Source organism: Panicum virgatum, chromosome 3K, assembly GCF_016808335.1.
Source record: "Panicum virgatum strain AP13 chromosome 3K, P.virgatum_v5, whole genome shotgun sequence".
Lineage (NCBI taxonomy): Eukaryota > Viridiplantae > Streptophyta > Magnoliopsida > Poales > Poaceae > Panicum > Panicum virgatum.
In genome coordinates, this window is record NC_053138.1 from 26,719,569 (window position 1) to 26,739,679 (window position 20,111).

Sequence of the window (20,111 nt, forward strand, 5' to 3'; positions counted from 1 at the left end):
TGAATGAGGTAAGGCTCCACCAACATCTCCAGGAGCTTCTACGAGTGCTATACTAAGCTCAGGCTCCCCATCAAGCCTAGTAAAATCAATGCACAGAAAAAAATAAAGCAGTTAGATGGGGATGCACAACTAGTACCCGGTGCATTCGAGTCAGATAGCCTACGGCATCACAACAAGCAGAAAGAAAAATGGATTACCTAGGGACGAGATCCATCCAATCACAATCCATGGCTCAGATCCACGAAGCTAGTCAAACCATGCCTTGTAACATGGGGTCCTTTGGTGGCGGCGGGAGCCTACGGGAGAGCTCGAGGTCAGCAGCAAGGGGCGGGGGAGGCGCGCAGAAAGGGGCGGCGTCACGAGCGTAGGGGGTTTGGACCCCACGGGCACGAACGGGCGGCGCCGCCGTCGCCATGGGTGAGCTCTTGCCGGCGGCAAGAACTGGGAGGAACGAGTGAGGTGTGGATGGAAGCGAGCCTGACCTGAGATTCGAACGGATGGATAAGGTCTCTGTTACGTGGAAGTACAAGGGTAAAATGGTCCATTCATATAGTTTATTGTGGGAGAAATCAACAAATAAATTGAAAAACAACTAATTTGCGGGATGGCGAAACAACGAATCCCACTTCCGTGGCAGAATTCCAAATTTCTCCGCTACTGCTAGAGGTGGCCCGGCCTCACGCTCGCCGCCGGCGGAGGCGACCCCGGCGAGCTCCCACCACAGCAGAGCGGGGGAGGCGGCGGATCCGCGCAGCGGCGGGACCAGGCGTGCTCCCACCACGACTGCCGCCTCTGGGGCCCAGCTCTCTCCTCTCCCGCACCACAGCAAGCCCAGCCCCCGCAGGCCTGCACACTGTTTCACTCCGCCCAACCCCCTCCAAAACCTCCCTTTCCTTCTCGCGCGCACCCTCTCCCGTCCCCCCTGTCCCCTCCGGCGTCCGCCGCCGGCGACCGTTGGATATCAACCGCCGGTGAGCCCCCACCCCACCGTCCCCCTCCCTCCTCCTCCTCAGGCTTAAGTGTTCTCGTGCGCACTTTCCTTCGCTGCAGCGCGGCGGGGAACCCTAGCTCGTGGGCCCGTTTGACCGCGGGTAGGGCCGGCGGGGGGGGGGGGGGTCGTCCGGGCGCTGGAGTGTTGAGGATGGGTCCGATTTGGTGGTGTCCCCTGTTCTTCAGTTGGTTGGGCGCCGATTGAGCTTCGTAGGTGTGGATGTGCCAAATTTTTTTGATAGGCTATCCAGTTAGCTGGATTTATTTGGGCGCAGGTTTCTCGCGACCCATGTGTTGCTTCTGGTGGTGGTGGTAATTGGAGGTCGTTTTGAGGCATTCCTTGCCTCGCACTCAGGTTGTTCTTCATGTATAGTAGTAACGGTTCCTGCAATTTAGAGATTTCGAAGTTTTAACTGGTCACCGGTCAGTTCAAGCATTTTTGTTCTTCCTGCATGTTCAGTAGTGACCCCAACTGTTGTAGTTGCTGCTATTATTAGTTCTCACAAACTGATGTACCAGTTGCTGCTGCTATTGATGCTTCCCAGTTGGGTGCAGTGTCATGCATACTATATGGTGAAATGCAGTGTACTATCATGGCCTTTCTAAAAATCCTGCTCTGTTCTAATTTACATTCAATCTATAGTTATGTACACTTGTTTGAATTGATTGTATCCTCTGTTTTCTTGCAATGCATATTTCCCTTCATTATGACAAGACATTTTTTCAGTACGAATCTAATGACATCAACTTTGTGTCACAAAATTATGTATAAATAGAGTAACAGGTCAAAAGCCTTGCCCTACTGAAATGAAATAAGCATTGTAATTTTAAGTGGAGGTTGTAGTAATAATATTTTCAATATTTCCTGAACCACATATCATGCAGCTTTGCTTTCTCCTGTTTTCTAACCAGTTCACTTCTTTTTATGTTTTCATTTGCTGAAATAGTGCTATCAACCATGGTAATTTTTGTTATTTCTAGTTCAGGATCCAGATGTTAGTGGCAGAGGTGCTCAGGGCAGGACCACACATCTCTAGGTTTTCTCGACATGCATGCAAAGTATATGTTGGCTTTCTTGTTGTCCAGTTTTGAACATCGCTGCGCCGGTAGTTCAGACTGCGGGGGAGTGTTGGTGTATATGTGAGCCCATGTATAGAGGCCCATCTAGAGGCCCATGTATATGATTTATATACCCCACCCTTCTAGGGTTTGGAGGAATACAAGGCAATTATTCTCTCCAACATGGTATCTAGCCTTCCCTTCCCTCTCCCACCCTCCCTCTAGCCGCCGGTGCCGCCGCCGCCGGCGCCATGGCCGGCCTCTCCTCCTTCCCTCCCCTCACCTCTGCTGCTGGCGGCCCCTCCTCTGTTCCGCGTGCCGCGGCGCCGCCGGTGGCCTGGCCCGCCGCCGCCGCCGCAGCCCTCGCCGCCGTCGTGCCTCTTTCGGACCCGGGAGCGCCGCCCATGGCTGCCGCAGGCGCGGATCTGCTGCCCCCGCGGCCGCCGCCGGCCCCTGCGGGAGCGAATCCCGCGCCGCCGCCGCTTGAGGGCGCGGATCCAGCGCCGCCGCCGCCTCAACACTACTCAGCTCCTACATTTGAAATATCTGCTAGTGGCTGCAATCATCTTACCATTTCAGCAGTACTTGCACCAGAAACCACTGTTCCTATGCACTTAGGCCCCTTTCAAATGTGAGAATTCCCCATATCCTGAGGGAATTTAAAGGTTTCTTGAAATTTCCTTTTTTTCCCCATAACATGCCCATAGTTTTCTGCTTGGCTTACATTTGGCTCTGTGCCTCTACCAAATTTAGATTTAGTATACTGATATATTACATTCATTCATAGGTTCTACAAGAGAAAGGTATTCATATCTGGGATGGCAATGCTTCAAGAGAATATCTTGACAGGTATCTCTTGGATATAAGCTGCATAGAATTTGTACTTCGGTTCTTGATCTCTAATCTACCTGCCCGTATTTTCTAGTGTCGGCTTGGCGCACAGAGAGGAAGGTGATCTAGGTCCAGTCTACGGATTTCAATGGCGACACTTTGGTGCTGAGTAAGCTACTAAGCTTTCATTTATCCTATCTTGGTCTCTGTCTCTGTCATTAAATCTCCCTTTGCCATGTTGTCTAATTAAATGACATTTGATAGATATACAGACATGCATGCTGACTACACTGGAAAAGGTTTTGATCAACTAATGGATGTTGTTGACAAGATCAAGAACAATCCTTCTTTTCAAAAAAAAAGAACAATCCTGATGATCGACAAATAATTTTGTCAGCATGGAATCCTTCAGATCTGAAGAAGATGGCTCTTCCTCCTTGCCACATGTTTGCACAAGTTAGTATAATTTGTCTGCTTGTTTTAAGTCTAGTTTTTAACTATTGGGCCATTTTGATTTGTCCAACATGTTACCCTTGTACTATTCCCTTGTATTTTTTTTCTTGAATACGCAGGAGAGCTGCGTATCTTTGTATTAAGAGGAAAATAGGGGTTTGTCCAATTTACAATAGATGGCACCTCACCTGGACTAGAGCGAGGGCTGCAGAACCTGGTAGAACTAACATAAAAGGATGAACTTAGGACCTGACCACACAACACCTAACAGCCTAAACTTGCTCTACCACCCTTCCCGTGTTCAAGGCAGCAAGCCCCTTAGCCCCAGAGAACCTCCATAGAAGTGCTATGAACCCTAGTTCATTTGGGGAATAGGGAGGATAACCATTGCCGGGAAGATTGTCGGGCAAAGTCGGCGTGGAGGGAGACTAGAGTATTTGGGGGATTTGGATTGTTTGTTCTGTCTTCATTGCTTGATTAAAAGAGATACAGTCCCATCCTTATATAGATGGGCTGACTTGACCCTTAAGAAACCCTGACTTAACCCTTAAGAAACCAATCTCTAAATTTAAGGAAATAACAAACTAATCTAATCTAATCTTTCCTAATATCTGGACCCTATTACTGTTCACAGCGTGAACAGTACTTCCTACCCGTGACATCTCCCCCCTCCTTCGAAGACAGCTCGCCCTCGAGCTGTGGCGGTCTGGTGGAGGCCATGGCTCCAATCCTTCATAGCCCCATGGCAGATGAACGTGGGTGCTGGAAGGATAGCCATCTAGAAGCTGCTCCTCTGCCCCCAAAACGCTGCCGCGGCAAGGAACTGCAGGGCTCGACGGCGTATGAACGTCGGCTCCACCAGGAATGTAGTCCCCATGCAAAATGGCAGCAATTACTACCGTGCGGTTGAGTGCCGGATGATCCAACAGTGTATCTGATAGCTTCTCCTCGCGTAGAAGCCGCAACTGCTGGCGTTCCTCGGCGGTAGTCGATGCCGGGCTCGAAGTAGTTGGAGAAGGGCCCGAGGTAGTCGGAGGAGGTGGCGCTGGGAGCGCCAAACACTTGGGCGGCGGCAGGATGCCGCGCTGCTGGAATTGATGTGGCGTCGATGACGGCGCCGCTGTGGTCAATGCTGGTCCCGGCGGTGCTGTCGGGAGCGGGGCTGGCAACGCTAGTTGCCGCTTCGCCGGAAGGATGCCCTGATGTTGTTGGCGAGGGGGCGGGGGTGCTGGTGCTGGGGGAGGGTCGAAGCGAAGATGCAGCAGCTCGGTGAAGCGGCGCCATGGTGGCGTGCCCTCGTCGCACTGGACTTGGATGTACCATAGATGGGCGCCGGCTTCCAAGTTAGAGGACATCCAGACCTTCTCTTCCACGATAGCGGTTGATGAACGCTAGCGGATCTGATTTGCCATCATACTTGGGGAAGTCCATCTGCTGGAATCGCAATGGTCGATCGTTGTGGTGTTCGCCGGAGGTCAACATACGGGGACCGGAGGAGGCAGACGCAGGGGGCTCCTGCTTGAGCGCCTCGACCTTGGCTTGCAGGGACTCGACGGACGCGGTCAACGTCCGGATGAGGGCTGCAAGATCTGCGGTGGTGGGCTCGGCCATCGGGGATGTAGCTGATGATGACGGCGATGAAGTGGCGGCGGCGATGGCGCGGTGGGGTTGAGCGGCAGGGTGGTGGAGGAACACCTGGATGCTGATACCAGATGCTATGAACCCTAGTTCATTTGGGGAATAGGGAGGATAACCATTGCCGGGAAGATGGCCGGGCAAAGTCGGCGAGGAGCGAGACTAGAGTATTTGGGGGATTTGGATTGTTTGTTCTTTCTTCATTGCTTGATTAAAAGAGATACAATCCCATCCTTATATAGATGGGCTGACTTGATTCTTAAGAAACCCTGACTTAACCCTTAAGAAACCAATCTCTAAATTTAAGGAAATAACAAACTAATCTAATCTAATCTTTCCTAATATCTGGACCCTATTACTGTTCACGGCGTGAACAGTACTTCCTACCCATGACAGAAGGGATTCCTCCTTGAAAGCCTGGAGAGCCCGCTGCAGATTTGAGGCCATCCGCCCATCCCATTGAAGACACATGCATTCCTGTGTTTCCATAGGATCCAAGCTCCGAGAATGCATAGGGAGTTGAATCCCTTCCCTCGTATTGATGATTAGTTATTTATACTTTTTAATTACAGTAGATTGGCGAATATTTTGCTTCGCTAATGATATTTTTTAAGAGTCGATGCACATAGCTTGCGTATAGTGTGATAACTTTGCCAACTAGAACACTTGCATTCAATGTCTTACAACTTCTGTCTTGCAGTTTTATGTTGAGAACGGGGAGCTATCCTGCCAAATGTATCAACGCTCTGCAGACACGGGACTTGGTGTTCCATTCAACATTGCATCATATTCTCTCCTCACTTACATGATTGCTCAAGTTTGTGGTATGTTCTTATATGCTTTGTTGTAAGGTTCTTGTTTACTGTGCATCATAATACATACCTAATTGGATATCCTGTATAACGGTGTGTTAATTTTGATTAGGAAACACTAATTTTGTGAACTTCGTTTTTTCTCCCGTTTATATTTCTAGTCGCAACAAATCTTTACAAGAAGCCATGCTGTTTGTCATTCCAGTTTTATTTCTAGATGTTTTTGTTAGTTCTGAATAATTTATCTGATGCAAGGATTTGCTTGTATGTTGTCCCCTTGTTTATCCTGGTGTTTCCTGTATCTAACTGATAGAAGCTAAAGTAAGCTGTTCTGCAACTCTAACCCTTTGTATCTTAATGTTGCAAGATCTTTCTCCTGGGGATTTTGTCCATGTTATAGGGGATGCACATGTCTACAGAACTCATGTTCGAGCTTTGGAGGAGCAAATTCAAAAGATGCCTAAGCCATTTCCAGTGAGCAATTCTTGTCAGAATTATTTTCAAAATAAATACAAAATTTGCAGACTAAAATGAGATGGTTTGACCTATGTTTGTAAACATCCTGTGCCTAAATTCTATGTTGGCCTTTGTGCAGATTTTGAAAATAAATCCTTCAAAGAAGGATATTGATTCTTTCGTGGCATCAGACTTCAAGCTTGTTGGCTATGATCCTCACCAGAAGATAGACATGAAAATGGCAATATAATGGTAATGTTCTGTCATTACTAAAGACAGAGGACCATTTTCTTTTGTCATTGAAAGTTTCCTTGGCACAGGACAAAATGCTAGTGCTTCTGGCTGTTGGTATTGCGTTTAGCCAGGATTAAGTGATTAACCATATTTGCCAATTACACGCTACTACGCCCTCGCACTGTTGTTTTGCTCTTTCCATTCCTGATATTATAGAGTTATGTCAGTAACCGTGCACTGTTCTGATCATCCTTTCATCACTGAACATTTAGGCTGTAGCAAAAATCTTGATATATCTGCATTGCTTCACCGTGATCCATGTTTTCATGCAGGTGGCTTGCTCAGCGGCAGTACTATATTCTACGAGTTTGGTGAAATTATTCGGACTGCTACTATACTAAAAATTAACCGGACATCGCACTAGCTTGTTTTTGGTGATGGTGCTGAATGTTGGTTCACTGGAAGACGTTCCCCTCCTCCCCGGACTATTTGCGATTGTACTCTGGCTGCCTTATCTGAACCCTACAAGACCCGTTCCCCTTTTACCCGGAGCTGGTGTTGATGAGCCATTGCGAGTGAGAGCTGCTTCTGGGCAACGCCCTGTTGCAATGGTCGACTGGCGTGTGCCCCCGTGACGAGGTACTTCATCTTACCTCGTGAGATACCCGTGTCACATAACTCGTGTACTTGGTAAAACTCGGAGTACATGTGTGCTTTGTCTTGTTCAATCCCTTTCAACGTCAGATAACGACATGAATGCTTAGAGCATGTATTCCGCTGGGTTTTTCGCCCACCATGTGCCTGGAAATGCGAGTGCCGTGCTTTAGGACAAGGGTAATGAATAAAATTAAACATCACGAACATTTGATTGTTTAGGCTAAATAACAAAAATGAATATGGTGAACAAATGAATCAACATTGTCTACAAAGAGAACAAATAATTTAGCATATACGAACAAATTATTTGAGCATATATACACATGCTAAACAAATAGTATGTAAAATAAGTAAATTATTTCACACACCAACTAATAAGTCTATGATACAAACTATTAATGATGAATAAATAATTATGAATAAATATGACTTATTCATAAATATGAATAAATAATTTGATAGGTAAGTATAGACCTGTTAGCAATCAAACTATTAAATCCACATAGCAATTAAATTAGCCAAGTGAAAAAATAATTGTACATAATGAACTAATAAATTCATATTACAACAAATAAGTTTAACTATCAAAACGATATGATAGAGTATATGTTTGCTAAGAACCCAATTAAAGAAATAATGATGAATCCTATTAATAACTATGAAAAAAGAGAGGTTAACTACATACATGGTATATGACAAAAAATTTCTAATGCAGGGATTCACGAAAATCAAGGAACGAGGAATAGAATAAAAAGAGAAAAAGAGAAAATAAAATAAAAAATAAGGTGGACTTCCCATTGCCTCATACAGCACGTAGAAATCACCTAGCAAGTTATTCAAAATTATAGGTTGTTTGACTTCAAATTTGACTATTTGTCTTATTCAAAAATTTATGTAAAATATCACTTCTTTTGTTGTGGGTTGCTTTATTAATACAAGATCTTAAAGAATGACTTAAGTTTGACAATGTTTGCACAAATTTTTTGAATAAGAAGAGTGGTCAAATTTAGAGTCAAAAAAATCAAACGAACTACAATTTGAAACAGAGGTAGTAGGAAGCAGTATGCATATCAGCATATGTATAAGCCCAATTACTTAATGCCTCTCAATCCTTTAAAAGAAAATAAAAGAAAAATGATGAAAAAAGTAAAAAATAGAAACTAAAGAAGAAAGACAAAAAAATATTATAAAATAAAAAAGAAAAAGAAAACGGAAGGAGAGATGAAAAAAGAAAGATAAATACATGCCAAGAATATATTGTCCACACGAAGACCAAAAGTAAAAAACCAAAACAGGAAAGAAAAGAATATATAGAAAATTAAAATAAATGAGAAGAAAAAAAATCATACCTTCTTGCATTTGGATAAACATGTGATAAGAAAGAAAATAAATTCTGCATGTTACACCAACAACACCTCCTACATTGGATTCCGCATGCAAGAAAAATGAATTATGCATGATGTGCAAAATAACACCTCTCACATAGTCACATTGGATTCCACAAGCAAGAAAAAACAATTCTGCATGTTGCATGCAATCTGTGCATGCAAGCAGCGGGTAGACCAACTGTATCGAGAGATTAGCTGAAGGTGGCAAGAAGAGAAATGGAACCGGCCAAACTGCGTTGTTAATCCAAATACAAAAAAAAAGCCCCAAATGTCTACCAATTGCTTTTCAGGTGACCGATCAAAGGTTTTATTTGGATCATAGGTTAGAGTTAGATTGGGGCTCATCTAATCCAAAAGAATTCAAACAGGTGGGTTAGATTGAGTTAGATGTATTTAACCCACTCAAAAAAAAAAAACTCTCCCCTCCGAGGAGTGTTTATTGGGATTAGATTGGAATAAGTCCCACTTTTCCCTCTCTTTTTCTCCCCTCCAAACACGAGCCAAATGATTGGAGAAGTACATTTATTATTAGTCTAATCTTTTCATCTAAACACCTTTTTGGTTAAAATTAATTCAGAGTTAGCCATGAGTTGGAAACTAACTTTAGTCTCTAACTGTTCAGTTAGAGTATCCAAACAGAAACCAAAGATTTGCAGCCTAGGCGATACGTATCGCAGCCACGCGAACGGGAGTGTTGCTGGTTGGCCGGAAGCTTTGTGTGCTGCGAGGTGGATGTCCAGAAATTTTGTTAAACCTTTCGGCCTATTAATGGAAGTGGGCTAAAGTTTGAGCCTCATAGTAAAATGGTGTTGGGTCTAATTCTCTAGACCCATACCGAGCACAAACCGAGTTGGGCTAGATTGGCTGGGCCGCCTTATTTTGTCTTCTCAGCTGTCGAAGGAGTTTTGCTCAAAAAGTTGTCGAAGAAGTGCGCGCGTAAAATCGTGTACAGAGCTATAAAAACAACACAAGCAAGTTCACGGAATGCGGCGAGTTCGTCGCGACAAAACAAGTTACTACAAGTGTACTCTCAAGTTACCCAGCGCTGCCATCCTGGCCTGCATCGTCACCTTCTGCACGCCTGCAACCTGCAAGTGCAAGCTGCACACAAAGGGCGCTCGGAGCCCGTCCAGGAGAAGCAAAGCGCAAGCTCACTTTAGCGGCAGCATCGCTGACTGTCACATGCCGGGATAAGAAGCCGCTCCGCTCCGCGACGAGCCATCCCCGTCCAGCGGCCCGCCGCTTCGCCTTCGCCGGCGGCGTCGCCACCGCGTCCGCCGTGCCGTGCGTCCTGCTCCTGCTCTCCCGTTCGCCCAGCGTGACACGCTTGGACAATGACCCTGAACCCCGCATGATCGGCGTCGTCGTCGGTTTTCTCGGCATGATCAACCCTGAACTCTGCGTCATCTTACGAAAAGGAAAGCACAAATTAAAGCTGGATGCAATGCTTGCGTCTACTTTGTTTCCATCCTCGAACTATTAGTGCTTTTCTTCTCCGCAGCAGCGTTCGATCTTTTGGGAAAAGGTCTCCTATAATTGCATGCTTAATTTCTGCGTCCAGGTTTGGCGATCGATGGACCAGAGTGGCTTTATTTGGCCATGTTATTGTTTGTCGTGTTTATTGTCGTTGAGCTTGCAGAACTGAACCACCGTTCTTTCCCGTCTGTCGCTGTGCCTGCGACTCTTTTCCTGGAGAGATGAAAGCAGATAAGATAACCATATCATACTGGTAAAAAGAGCGTGCATGACGTTTCTTCTGATGGATCGGAGGACGTCTGTTACGTTCACGGAACTCGATCTCAGAATGAAAGTGATCTAGACCTCTAAATGGGTTTTGATGATTAATGATAAAAACACATGTATATTTAATCGTGTATTTGAGCATATGTGCAGGTGATGAGTTTGAACAGGTTAAACAATTGATAGAGTATGACCCCTCAAAAAGAAAATGAAAAGCTAGCGGTGTTCAAGGTTACTCAAGACTTAGATTTTATATTTGAAATTTGAGTATAGGAACGCCGTACTATCAAGAGGGACTTGACTCAATGGTATTTGATTTGAAACTAGTGCTCAAGAGAATTTAGACAAACATTTGTGAGCCACAAATACCATTCATAAAGTCTCATGGGAGTTTTTCTGCTAAAACCCGAAGAGTTCGGGTGCTAGCCCAGAATGTCTGGACACTGAGGTCCAGAGTATCTGGGGCTATACCCGGAGTCTCCGGGTAACCCTCCACCAATGGCTAGTTTCTGAGTGGAGGGGTATTTACCCCCTCCATACTCCTTCAGCCTCTCTCTCTTACCCATTTGACGAGCTGAACACACTCCCAAATAAAAGAGAGTTCTCACACTCCCCTTTCTCCTTTCTTGAGTGATTCCTTTAAGGGATTTGAGTGAGAGTGAAGCAAGAGCAATGATTCGTGCTAGTGAGCCTCATTTTCATCTCTTGAGCACTTGATTTTGGTCAAGCCCGTGGATTTCAAGTTTATTACTCTTGGAGCCTTGTGCTCCTAGACAGCTAGGCGTGCTTGTGATTGCTCGGCTGCAATTGTGAGCAACACAAGAAGTTTGTAAGCTTCATTCCTTTTTGAGGAACTGATAGTAAGTGACCTTGGGTTTGAGAGTTGATCTCTCCCTTGGGTGAGGAGCATAGGAGTTCTTGAGCGCCGTCTCTTGAATCATTCCTCAACAGAGACGTAGCAGCTTAGGGTGTGAACTTCAAGAAGCAAATCTTTGTCTCTCTTGTGTTGTTTACTTTATTTCATTGCTATTTATTTGTGAGACCAACTTTCTATGGTTTGAGCTCGATCTACTCAAATACAAGTTTCTAGTGAGAACTCCTGGTACTTGTGATTTTACTCGATCTGCTTTTCATGCACAGATTCTAGCAGTTTACTTACAACAATTTCATTCCCGGAGTTTCTGGACAAGAACTCCGGATACACCGGAACCCAAAACCCAGAGTTTCCGGGCTCCTGCCCGGAGTTTCCGGGCTCGTCTGTGACTGACAAGTTTTTAAGTGTTTTTTTAAGTTGCAGATTGCTTATTCATCTCCCCTCTAGGCATCTTAAGGTTCTTTCACAAAAGATTCAGAGTATTCAGTTTATGGCTTTTGGATGTGGTTTTTTAATGGGGTTATTGCATTATTGCTCCTGTTTTAACTCTAATTGTGATTTTGCCCGCACTTTCTTTCAATTTGTATTTTTGCCCTTACTGTTTGGAATCGAAGCCTCATTTTACCCATATTCCGTGAACAACACATAACAGTATCAAAGAAGACAATTCTGCCCTTGTGAATATACCCCTACTTTTTCAGAACTTTTGAATATATCCTTATTTGCCATTATATTTCAGCAGCATTTGAATAAGAATATGAACAAAAATTTGACAGGACAGCACACAAAAATAAGTATATATAGATAGATAACATCCCATCATACATATCCAAAATAGAAGCACCGCAAGATCACTTCCTAACATAGGTGTCCAAGAAAAGCAACTAGTATATTACATGGTCAGTGGCTGCACCACATTCATGCATTTATTAAATATGAAGAATAAAATAAACTGCTACCGCTAGGATTTTGTTCTATTTTTTAGATTAAAATAAGTAAGGGTTCTCAGAACCTATCGTACATTTTCACATTTTATTGAGCAGTGTACAGTACAACATCATTAACAAGTACATCTAACAAACTAGAGCATGAAACAAGATTTAACCAAAAACCATATCTAGAGACCTTTCTTAGCCCTGAAAATTTTACACAAGACTCAACACCTACATACTAGTCTACTGCACAAAAATCAAGTATAGCACCAGCCTAGAACATGAGTTACATTTAAAAGCTAATAAACATAACATTTAAGCTAGTGCAAAATCTATTTACAGTTTCAAGATTTTTATATAAAAGAATGGTAGATCCAGTTACAAGGAACTCAAAACATTTGAGTTTAAATTTTTTATGATTTCTACCATTTTATATCAAATCTACAAGTTCACTGATTTGAAAACAAGGTTTGATAAACAGGGTTTTTTGCACTAACAATCCTAAAAGAAATTGGGGGCTCGCAATTGGGTCCTTGGCCGGAGCTGCTGCGGTTGTGGCCGAAATCCGACGAGGAAGGCTCGCCGGCGGCGAGGAGAAAGGAGGAGGGGAGTACAAGAGGGTCAAGGCACACCTATGGAGGGTCTTCGTTGGGTTGGGGGTGACCGGGAAGGGGTCGCCAACATGTAGAGGCTCGGTGGCGGCGGGGCGCTCGGCTCTGGCGAGCTCGGGTGGCCGGGGCAGTCAGAGGAAGGGCTGGTGAGCTCCGGTGGGAGGTGAGGGACTAATTCCGAGGGTCGGCTAGGGTAGTAGGAGGCTGGAGCAGCAAGCTCAACGATGAGCTGGCAGCGGCGTTCTGTGCGCACGAGCAGGGGCGGTGGCGCAACACTGGGTCAGGGCGTGTGTAGGGTCGAGATGGCAGACTAGAGGGGGGTGAATAGTCATTTCTAAAACTAATTACGCCGGCTAACCGAAACTTATGCGGAATTAAAACTATTCGCTTAGCCAAGACTTCACCCCTCTAACTATGACTCTAAGGCACCTCCAAAAAGATCCTACACAAAGCAAATGGAGTGCCAAGCTAGCAAGAGCTCTCATAACAATTTTAATGCCAAGCCACACAAGCCTAAGCACTAGCACTTCACAAACTGGGTCACAAACCGGTGGAGCTCCTACACAATTCTAATGAGCAAGAGCACAAAGCCAAACCTAAGCTCACTAGATGCTCAAAGACAAGGATACACAATCCAAACTCAAGAGCTCAACTTGCTTAGCTACACAATCTAAGCAAGAGCAACTAATTAAGCTACACAAGCTAACTAGTTACACTAGGATCTCTACTTCTAGCTACACAAGCAAGAAGATGATTAGCAAGCTACACAAGCTAACTAATCAGTAGAGAGCAACTACACAAGCACAAGGTATATATGAATGTAAATACAAGGCTTGTGATTTGAAAAATACAAACCACCGAGAAGAGATGAACACATTGACATGGTAATTTTTTTTACCGAGGTCTCGGAAGTTTGCCAACTTCCCCTACTCCTCGTTGTGTCGACCAACACCTCGATGGTCCTTGGGCTTGGACGGTGCACTCACCAAGACCGGCCTCCTCGAGGCTCTCCAATGCACCACTCGCAAGTGAGGTACTCAATGACACACTCCAATAGGGTTGCTCTTCACGATCCCCGTGAGGTGAGAACCAACCTCTCACAAATCACTTCTCCGGAGCACCGCACAATCTCCTTGCGTGCTTCGACGGAGCCTCTTGCCACCAATCCATCTAGGAGGTGGCAACCTCCAAGAGTAACAAGCACACCGGATTGCAACACAATCACCTAGTGCCACTCGATGCAATCTCTCAAAGCAATCGCACTAGAATCACTCTCTTACTCGATCGGATGATTACTATCAAGTTAGAGTGAGTAGAGGGCTCTCAAGCACTCTCACACAAGGACACCAAGTCCCCAAGGTGCTCAGCAATCTCAAATGTCCGGCCACACCCTCTATTTATAGAGGGAGGACCCAAACTAGCCGTTACACTCAAATCCCGTGAAAACAGAGGTTTCGCGGACTGTCCGCCCCACAGGGTCCGGACGGTCCGCCATTTCAAATCCAATGGCTATATTCTCAATAAATGCTTCTTGGAGTCGACCGTTACAGCCCGGGTGGACGGTCCGCCTCACAAATGGCGGACGGTCCGCAGTTCATTTGGACACCCCATACAGAAGACAAAGTTTCTGCGTCCGTTTCAGTTTTTAAGGGCGGACCGTCCGCCCCCATATACCGGACGTTCCGCAGTTCATTTTGGACCACCATCCAGAGCCAAAAACAGTTCTGTTTGAGTTCAAACGAGACAACGGCGGACCGTCCGCATGTCAATTTCCAGCAGAAATGTACCTCGGTAAAACGGCCATAACTCTTAGCTCCGATGTCCAAATTAGGCGATCTTGGACTCTATGAAAAGCTAATTCAGAGGGGTACACAACCCAACTGAATATTTGATCCAAACCACAATGGATCAAAGCAGTATTCCACTCTAAGAGACAACCTAGTTTCCGGAGAACACCGAAAAACCTTTCTTGCTTCCCAAAGTTGATCAACATCAACTCCAACACATTCTCCTTTGCAAATGTGCCAACAACACCAAGTTAACAACACCATGTGCATGTGTGTTAGTATTTTCACAATCATTTTCAAAGGATTTTTACTTGATCTCACCACGCCACTCGATCCTAGCAACATCGCAATGTTATATTGCTCAAGTGGCACTAGATCCAGTCATGGACTTTTCTACACAACCTTTGACCGGTGAAATGAAATGCCCTACAAGTCATACATTTGCTTTGCGCATTCCATTTCATCTTCCCAAATGTTGATGCCACACAAGCACCAATCTCCATCAAGCCTTTTGATCATCATCATAAGTCAACACTTGGCTTGATCTTGTTTGAATGATATGATCCACTCCATATCATCACATGACCTTTTTGGTCCATCGATCTTGACCTTGCTCGCTCTTCACCGTTACCTCGGTCCATCGGTGCCAAGTCTTGCTCAAGCTTCACCGCCACGTGGTCCCTCACTTCAAAGCCTTGACTTGCCCTTGACCATTTCAACCGATCCATCAAGCCAAGCCTTGTCTTGATCTTCTGCACTTTGGTCACATGACTCCATGTCATGTCTCATTTGCAATGAGTTCCTCCATCACACTATATGAGCATAGCAGCAACCCTTAGTCATTTCTCCTCCATGGCACATGTTGCTCATACTAGTGTCTTTGTATGGACTAATCACCTGTGTATCTCAACATAAATACTTATTAGTCCACCTAAGTTGTCACTCAATTACCAAAACTAAAGAAGGGTCTTTCAGCGTGGTGGCAGGCGGCGGTGGCGTGCCCCGCGGTCGGCCGCCCGCACGCGCACGCTCTGCAAGGCCTATCGCGCTCCTCTAGCCCCCAAGGCCTAGCTCCGCCAACCTAAACCGTAGGGCACATGCAGCCTCCACCACACTACGAGAGAAAACGGGAGAAAGAGATAGAGGTCTGGCTCCATCTAGTTCGGGGGAGGAGAGGTAAGGGATAGGGGGTATGTTTGCCTTTTCGTATAGCCTTTATTATTATTTTTAATTGTTTTATTTGAGATGCAGCTAACGGTGTTATAAATAGGGGCAAACGGATCGGAGGCTCCGTTTTCAAACAGTAAAGGTAAAAATGCAAAGTGAACAAAAGAAGGGGTGAAATCATTCAAAACATGAGCAAGAATACAATAATCCCTTTCTTAATTTATGCCTGTTTGTTTCTTAATTAGAAAATGCAGATAGAAAAACTAATGACCTGCAATTTAGAAGAGTATAGGCACCCTAGAAGTTACAATATCTTTTGCAGATCTGCTGGTGATACTCTTCATCAGTTGATAAGTTTATAAAAAAAAAGATACATTTCAGTTGAGCGATGCCACTCTGTGCACTTTTTATAATGCACAGAAAACAAGCAACTAAAAATTTTTTCAGTCAAGGTCATTCACGAGTCTTTTTAATGACAAGGAAATAAAGATAGTTCTAGTAGCATAGGTTATCTCAAATGGAATCAAAGGAGACAATGCAATTTTATTTCAAAAAAAAAGGAGCCAATGCAATGGGCCCTTTCGACGCCAGCCCTGCTTTTGTCTGATGGGCTACCGCTTTTACTTTGCGAGGCTTTGTCGTATCGGCCTGGCTAGTGTTGGACTGTCAACTGCAGATCCATGGACCACCGTGGTGCTGGACACTTGGACTGTTGGTGATCGAAGCAAGCAAGCTCCACGGAAAAATAAAGCAACTTCTTTTTACAAACGTTTCTTTGGACGATAGACAATGTATGTTAGCTCCTAGGGCGTTGTAAGAGAAGACCTGTGCAATAAACAAGAAGAGATGCGATTGATATTCAGAAGAATTCCAGAACGCAAATGCAGCAAATGGGCAGAAGGGATGCGACTATGGGAGCCACCAAGTGCAGGTATCCTGTGCTCATCTCAGCTCCTGTATCTGTGCCTGGGAATGGCGTTAGTTTAGAGTTTCAGACAAAAGGGAGAGCACCACGAAAGCTGGACTTTGAGTGGGCTCTTGATTGGGCATAAAGATCCAGGAGAAAGATGAATCTCTGACCAGGGATCTGAATATTGCCTGTCTCTCTAGCTTTGGCGCCTACTACCTTCATGAGCGAGCAATCAAGACGCCCACGACGACATCCTTTAGTTAGCGCAATTTTTTTTTGTTTAGGACACTCAGCACAAAGTTAAACAAAGGCGCCGCAAAAAAAAAAACGCTTGTGTTTCTAAGCTCGAACAGCGGCACTGGAAAGCAGGCAGGCAGACGCAAAGGAGACGATCCACCCGTCCATCAGTGTATGTGCATCAAGGACGACGGAGAGAGCGAGCGAAGCAAAGGTTGGTGGAGGCAGATGAGGGCGAGGATTCGATCTGCATTGTTCAATCATCATGTCCTCGATCACGATGTGAGTGTAGTGTATACAAGCTAAGCCGCTAAGGGCATGATAAAGCCAGTAGCTAGCTTGCTTGTGTAGGTTCATGGTGCTGAAATGGAACGTGTGTAACGAACACTGAACTGATAAGCCCAGCTGCCCAGGGAGGTGAGGGACATTAGGGCACGCCTTTTGCAGGAGGTAGGGGCCTATTCTCCCCAAAGAAGTGTACAGATCACTATATTTGAGGGAAGACATGATGGGAGGTGTGAAAGATTTCGTAAATACAATTAAATGAAAGAATCAGCTTCGAGATCGAAATCGACAAATTATCACCTTATTAGTGGCTATCGATCGCGAAGCGGATGATAGTGGTACTGGACTACTGGTAGGAATAATGGTGATAAGAACAAAGTATGAGGACGAGTTTTTGTTTTTCTCTGGTGTATGATGTCGTCTGTCCCATTTGTAAATTTTACAAAATTGTGTCAATATGCGATTACTAAAGTAACAGGGCATCTAATGACTGAAGATGACAGTACACTGTCCTCTTTTCTGCTTCCCTTTTCCGTTCCTTTGTCTTCTCTGAGATAGCTACTCCTTAGTAAGTCCATCAGGTAGCGCTTTTGTCAATTTTCCTTTGCTTAACGCAGCACTCGTATTCTTTCCTGAGTAAGTTACGTGCTACCTTGTCAATTGTTCACCTTAATCGACAACGCATCAGAGTAATAAATCTTCATTTCTTTTCTAGGTTATTCCTTTCCACATAGGAAATGAAATACACTCCAATTGCATACTGCTAGTAAAACTTATAGCTGAAGATGTTGCTGAACTGATGGATATGTTTGGAGAGCCAACATCATCCTTTGATGAACTGCACCGAACACTGTTCCGTTCTTTTTGTAGTTCTAAAGGAACTGCCAATATTGCTCATCCAAGCGGCAGATTATAGATGACCGAAAAGTTTTTTTATTTATTTTTGGAGCGTGTGTGCTGTTGTGCACCAAAGGCACGTCCAGATCATCAATAATGACACAGAATTATTAGTCATAGCTCATCTCGTCTTGGACGGTCAAAAGGAGTCTTTCCAAAAGAAGACTTTTGAACGATAACTATGTTTTCGTCAGGTTCAGAGTAACACTGGTGTTCAGAAGTCAGAACTACGGAAGGTAATCACCCAAGTAAGAAACCTATGATTAGTTCCTGAATCTTTAGATGTTACTGTAATTTTCCCTGCACAGTCTTACCTGTTCCATCACTTGTCACTACTTAACACTTCCACAATTCATTTTGGCCTCCAGGACCGCGGCATGCGTGTTGCTGCTGAATATATGCGGTCAGTCTCGGATCAACTACTAGTAGTTCGTATACTCAGGCAAGCAAATAGATTCGAGCACGAGTAAGCAGCCCTCCAACTATCCAAGTGCACATGTTCATTGGATGCAGAAACTACGAGCCTGCCTGCCTACTGATTTTAATCGCCGCCAACTATCCAGCATCTGAAATTCTGAAGGAGAGGAGGTATCGAGAAGTTGTTGCAAAGAAGAGTAGAAGACAGATGCCAGTAATTGCGGCACGAGCGGAACTGCTAGCTGAGTGTGACAGAACCGACGAATTAAAATTCTATTTAAACGTAATGGCCATCATTTGAACACATCGGGCTCATTAGTTTAACGGCTTAATTTGACGATCCTTTCTCAACCCACGTCTCGATCGAAACATCACCGATAGTCCCATGCGAAGGTGGGTGCAGATGATACAAGCACGACACATATTTGAAAATACAACAAAAATACATAATACTTTACTTTAAGTTTTACAAACCAAGTGCGAATAAATACATAATTTATAAATTTTGCATTACTGAATCCGGGTTCAACTAGAGAAAAAGGGGCCTACGAATAACAAAAGTGTGTCCTAGGGAGATTCCTAATTAGACGTCTGGCTCCACAACCTCCCATCCATCTGCATTCCGGCGGATGAACTTAGCGCAGCAGGGACAGAAGTCTACGTCTGCGTGTCCTGAAATAATTGTGGCAACAAACCCTGAGTATACTAATACTCAGCAAGGCTTACCCGACCAGTGGGTATAACTTAGCCCACATATCTAGACATGCAAGGCTTTTGGCTGGTGGTTATTTTGCAGAAAACAGCAACTAAAGTTATTCCTTACTTTCTTCATTTTAGCTCCAGGTTTCATATAAATTTACTCTCATCTAATATTTGCATAGACCCACTATAGCAATCATGGTGGTGCAAGCAAAAATAATTTAATGTACTCAATATTTTATATAAATATACATACATCACATTCTAATATTTTGCTACGATGCAGCAAAGAGATCAAGGCCCTCATAACAGCGAGACACGGCGAATCGATCCGATTTAACCTTGCAAGGTGGACCTAACCAACACGGCACGCATTTACCCCGTCGGACTATACATGCCAACCATTCCCCTCCCTGCCTCGAACTACAGAACCGCCCCACCTGCATATAGTCAGCCGAGCCCTACGAGAGACCAGAAAAAGTAAACATATGCATCCCGATTCTCCGCGACCACTCGACTCGCCCTAAGGGGTGGGTAGAAGTTCTGTACTTTCGAAGCAAGGCAGTACTCGGCTTACCGGTTTCGACTACCTCCTACTTCCGGCATGCGGTTAGTACAATTCAATCCCCGATCAGCACTGCCGACAACGACCGGTCCTTAATCGACTCAGACGGGGCTAAGGCACCCAGGAACCCTGTCCTGCGGCCATACCTATACATCATCCCCGTCCGGTCTCACATCTCCATGTCCATTTCAATACTCAAGTACTGTAACATAAGTAGACATAACCTATGTCTCGCGAGTAATCTGGAAATTACTCGACTTCTATATCTACTATCTCTCACGAGTGACAAGGAGTCACTCGACTTCTACCACGAACTCTTAAGCATAGCATTACTATCGTTCTATCATACTAGTATAAACTCAAGGAAACCTAGAGATTATGCAACTAGGGTTTCAACCAATATCTATACATAATGCACAAGTAATAGATATATATATATATGTCATAATTTAAATTAATAGGTTGTGCTCCGGGG

The 20,111-nt window shown here is 44.7% G+C and overlaps 1 pseudogene; it reads left to right on the plus strand.

Annotated features, from left to right (window-relative positions):
• The first annotated feature begins 2,453 nt into the window (after positions 1-2,453).
• Positions 2,454-7,245, plus strand: LOC120700782 (annotated as a pseudogene).
• The last annotated feature ends 12,866 nt before the right edge of the window (positions 7,246-20,111 follow it).